This window comes from Oncorhynchus gorbuscha, linkage group LG02 (genome assembly GCF_021184085.1).
Source record: "Oncorhynchus gorbuscha isolate QuinsamMale2020 ecotype Even-year linkage group LG02, OgorEven_v1.0, whole genome shotgun sequence".
Taxonomy (NCBI): Eukaryota; Metazoa; Chordata; class Actinopteri; order Salmoniformes; family Salmonidae; genus Oncorhynchus; species Oncorhynchus gorbuscha.
The window spans coordinates 2357670-2363669 of NC_060174.1; positions in this window are offsets into that span (position 1 = coordinate 2357670).

Here is a 6000-nt window from a genome sequence, read left to right on the forward strand (position 1 = left end):
AACATTAAACCAGTCCTGGTACCTCATCAAACATTAAACCAGTCCTGGTACCTCATAAAACATTAAACCAGTCCTGGTACCTCATCAAACATTAAACCAGTCCAGGTACCTCATCAAATATTAAACCAGTCCAGGTATCTTATCAAATATTAAATCTGTCCAGGTACCTCATCAAATATTAAACCAGTCCAGGTACCTCATCAAATATTAAACCAGTCCAGGTACCTCATCAAATATTAAACCAGTCCAGGTACCTCATCAAATATTAAACCAGTCCAGGTACCTCATCAAATATTAAACCAGTCCAGGTACCTCATCAAATATTAAACCAGTCCAGATACCTCATCAAACATTTACCTAGTCCAGGTACCTCATCAAATATTAAACCAGTCCAGGTACCTCATCAAACATTAAACCAGTCCAGGTACTGCAAACACCAACCATTAAACCAGTCCTGGTACCTCATCAAACATTAAACCAGTCCAGGTACCTCATAAAACATTAAACCAGTCCAGGTACCTCATTAAATATTAAACCAATCCAGGTACCTCGTCAAATATTAAACCAGTCCAGATACCTCATCAAACATTTACCTAGTCCAGGTACCTCATCAAATATTAAACCAGTCCAGATACCTCATCAAACATTTACCTAGTCCAGGTACCTCATCAAATATTAAACCAGTCCAGGTACCTCATCAAACATTAAACCAGTCCGGGTACTGCAAACACCAACCATTAAACCAGTCCTGGTACCTCATCAAACATTAAACCAGTCCAGGTACCTCATAAAACATTAAACCAGTCCAGGTACCTCATCAAATATTAAACCAATCCAGGTACCTCATCAAATATTAAACCAGTCCAGGTACCTCATCAAATATTAAACCAGTCCAGGTACCTCATCAAACATTAAACCAGTCCAGGTACTGCAAACACCAACCATTAAACCATTCCTGGTACCTCATCAAACATTAAACCCGTCCAGGTACCTCATCAAATATTAAACCAGTCCAGGTACCTCATCAAACATTAAACCAGTCCAGGTACCTCATCAAACATTAAACCAGTCCAGGCACCTCATCAAACATTAAACCAGTCCTGGTACCTCATCAAACATTAAACCAGTCCTGGTACCTCATCAAACATTAAACCAGTCCTGGTACCTCATCAAATATTAAACCAGTCCAGGTACCTCATCAAATATTAAAACAGTCCTGGTACCTCATCAAATATTAAGCCAGTCCAGGTACCTCATCAAACATTAAACCAGTCCTGGTACCTCATCAAATATTAAACCAGTCCAGGTACCTCATCAAATATTAAACCAGTCCAGGTACCTCATCAAATATTAAGCCAGTGCTGGTACCTCATCAAATATTAAACCAGTCCTGGTACCTCATCAAATATTAAGCCAGTCCAGGTACCTCATCAAACATTAAGCCAGTCCTGGTACCTCATCAAATATTAAACCAGTCCAGGTACCTCATCAAATATTAAACCAGTCCTGGTACCTCATCAAATATTAAACCAGTCCTGGTACCTCATCAAATATGAAACCAGTCCAGGTACCTCATCAAACATTAAACCAGTCCTGGTACCTCATCAAACATTAAACCAGTCCAGGTACTGCAAACACCAACCATTAAACCAGTCCTGGTACCTCATCAACCATTAAACCAGTCCAGGTACCTCATCAAACATTAAACCAGTCCAGGTACCTCATCAAACATTAAGCCAGTCCTGGTACCTCATCAAACATTAAACCAGTCCTGGTACCTCATCAAACATTAAGCCAGTCCTGGTACCTCATAAAACATTAAACCAGTCCTGGTACCTCATAAAACATTAAACCAGTCCTGGTACCTCATCAAATATTAAACCAGTCCAGGTACCTCATCAAATATTAAAACAGTCCTGGTACCTCATCAAATATTAAGCCAGTCCAGGTACCTCATCAAATATTAAGCCAGTCCAGGTACCTCATCAAATATTAAACCAGTCCAGGTACCTCATCAAATATTAAACCAGTCCAGGTACCTCATCAAATATTAAGCCAGTGCTGGTACCTCATCAAATATTAAACCAGTCCTGGTACCTCATCAAATATTAAGCCAGTCCAGGTACCTCATCAAACATTAAGCCAGTCCTGGTACCTCATCAAATATTAAACCAGTCCAGGTACCTCATCAAATATTAAACCAGTCCTGGTACCTCATCAAATATTAAACCAGTCCTGGTACCTCATCAAATATGAAACCAGTCCAGGTACCTCATCAAACATTAAACCAGTCCTGGTACCTCATCAAATATTAAACCAGTCCTGGTACCTCATCAAATATTAAACCAGTCCTGGTACCTCATCAAACATTAAACCAGTCCAGGTACCTCATCAAATATTAAACCAGTCCAGGTACCTCATCAAATATTAAACCAGTCCAGGTACCTCATCAAACACTAAGCCAGTCCTGGTACCTCATCAAATATTAAACCAGTCCAGGTACCTCATCAAACACTAAGCCAGTCCTGGTACCTCATCAAACATTAAACCAGTCCAGGTACCACATCAAACATTAAACCAGTCCTGGTACCTCATCAAACATTAAACCAGTCCAGGTACTGCAAACACCAACCATTAAACCAGTCCTGGTACCTCATCAACCATTAAACCAGTCCAGGTACCTCATCAAACATTAAACCAGTCCAGGTACCTCATCAAACATTAAGCCAGTCCTGGTACCTCATCAAACATTAAACCAGTCCTGGTACCTCATCAAACATTAAGCCAGTCCTGGTACCTCATAAAACATTAAACCAGTCCTGGTACCTCATAAAACATTAAACCAGTCCTGGTACCTCATCAAACATTAAACCAGTCCTGGTACCTCATCAAACATTAAACCAGTCCTGGTACCTCATAAAACATTAAACCAGTCCTGGTACCTCATCAAACATTAAACCAGTCCTGGTACCTCATCAAACATTAAACCAGTCCTGGTACCTCATCAAACATTAAACCAGTCCAGGTACCTCATCAAATATTAAACCAGTCCAGGTACCTCATCAAATATTAAACCAGTCCAGGTATCTCATCAAACATTAAACCAGTCCAGGTACCTCATCAAATATTAAACCAGTCCAGGTACCTCATCAAATATTAAACCAGTCCAGGTACCTCATCAAATATTAAACCAGTCCAGGTACCTCATCAAATATTAAACCAGTCCAGGTACCTCATCAAATATTAAACCAGTCCAGATACCTCATCAAACATTTACCTAGTCCAGGTACCTCATCAAATATTAAACCAGTCCAGGTACCTCATCAAACATTAAACCAGTCCAGGTACTGCAAACACCAACCATTAAACCAGTCCTGGTACCTCATCAAACATTAAACCAGTCCAGGTACTGCAAACACCAACCATTAAACCAGTCCTGGTACCTCATCAAACATTAAACCAGTCCAGGTACCTCATAAAACATTAAACCAGTCCAGGTACCTCATCAAATATTAAACCAGTCCAGGTACCTCATCAAATATTAAACCAGTCCAGGTACCTCATCAAATATTAAACCAGTCCAGGTACCTCATCAAATATTAAACCAGTCCAGATACCTCATCAAACATTTACCTAGTCCAGGTACCTCATCAAATATTAAACCAGTCCAGGTACCTCATCAAACATTAAACCAGTCCAGGTACTGCAAACACCAACCATTAAACCAGTCCTGGTACCTCATCAAACATTAAACCAGTCCAGGTACCTCATCAAACATTAAACCAGTCCAGGTACTTCATCAAATATTAAACCAATCCAGGTACCTCGTCAAATATTAAACCAGTCCAGATACCTCATCAAACATTTACCTAGTCCAGGTACCTCATCAAATATTAAACCAGTCCAGGTACCTCATCAAATATTAAACCAGTCCAGGTATCTCATCAAATATTAAATCTGTCCAGGTACCTCATCAAATATTAAACCAGTCCAGGTACCTCATCAAATATTAAACCAGTCCAGGTACCTCATCAAATATTAAACCAGTCCAGGTACCTCATCAAATATTAAACCAGTCCAGGTACCTCATCAAATATTAAACCAGTCCAGATACCTCATCAAACATTTACCTAGTCCAGGTACCTCATCAAATATTAAACCAGTCCAGGTACCTCATCAAACATTAAACCAGTCCAGGTACTGCAAACACCAACCATTAAACCAGTCCTGGTACCTCATCAAACATTAAACCAGTCCAGGTACCTCATCAAACATTAAACCAGTCCAGGTACTTCATCAAATATTAAACCAATCCAGGTACCTCGTCAAATATTAAACCAGTCCAGATACCTCATCAAACATTTACCTAGTCCAGGTACCTCATCAAATATTAAACCAGTCCAGATACCTCATCAAACATTTACCTAGTCCAGGTACCTCATCAAATATTAAACCAGTCCAGGTACCTCATCAAACATTAAACCAGTCCAGGTACTGCAAACACCAACCATTAAACCAGTCCTGGTACCTCATCAAACATTAAACCAGTCCAGGTACCTCATAAAACATTAAACCAGTCCAGGTACCTCATCAAATATTAAACCAATCCAGGTACCTCATCAAATATTAAACCAGTCCAGGTACCTCATCAAATATTAAACCAGTCCAGGTACCTCATCAAACATTAAACCAGTCCAGGTACTGCAAACACCAACCATTAAACCATTCCTGGTACCTCATCAAACATTAAACCCGTCCAGGTACCTCATCAAATATTAAACCAGTCCAGGTACCTCATCAAACATTAAACCAGTCCAGGCACCTCATCAAACATTAAACCAGTCCAGGCACCTCATCAAACATTAAACCAGTCCTGGTACCTCATCAAACATTAAACCAGTCCAGGTACCTCATCAAACATTAAACCAGTCCTGGTACCTCATCAAATATTAAACCAGTCCAGGTACCTCATCAAATATTAAAACAGTCCTGGTACCTCATCAAATATTAAGCCAGTCCAGGTACCTCATCAAACATTAAACCAGTCCTGGTACCTCATCAAATATTAAACCAGTCCAGGTACCTCATCAAATATTAAACCAGTCCAGGTACCTCATCAAATATTAAGCCAGTGCTGGTACCTCATCAAATATTAAACCAGTCCTGGTACCTCATCAAATATTAAGCCAGTCCAGGTACCTCATCAAACATTAAGCCAGTCCTGGTACCTCATCAAATATTAAACCAGTCCAGGTACCTCATCAAATATTAAACCAGTCCTGGTACCTCATCAAATATTAAACCAGTCCTGGTACCTCATCAAATATGAAACCAGTCCAGGTACCTCATCAAACATTAAACCAGTCCTGGTACCTCATTTTATCGCCCTCCAGGTTCCCTCGGAGAGTTCATCAATGAGCTTGATGCCTTGATAAGCTCCTTTCCTGAGGACGGCTCACCTCTCACAGTTCTGGGCGACTTTAACCTCCCCACGTCTACCTTTGACTCTTTACTCTCTGCCTCCTTCTTTCCACTCCTCTCCTCTTTTGACCTCACCCTCTCACCTTCCCCCCCTACTCACAAGGCAGGCAATACGCTCGACCTCATCTTTACTAGATGCTGTTCTTCCACTAACCTCACTGCAACTCCCCTCCAAGTCTCCGACCACTGCCTTGTATCCTTTTCCCTCTCGCTCTCATCCAACACCTCCCACACTGCCCCTACTCGGATGGTATCGCGCCGTCCCAACCTTCGCTCTCTCTCCCCGCTACTCTCTCCTCTTCCATCCTATCATCTCTTCCCTCCGCTCAAACCTTCTCCCACCTATCTCCTGATTCTGCCTCCTCAACCCTCCTCTCCTCCCTCTCTGCATCCCTTGACTCTCTATGTCCCCTATCCTCCAGGCCGGCTCGGTCCTCCCCTCCCGCTCCGTGGCTCGATGACTCATTGCGAGCTCACAGAACAGGGCTCCGGGCAGCCGAGCGGAAATGGAGGAAAACT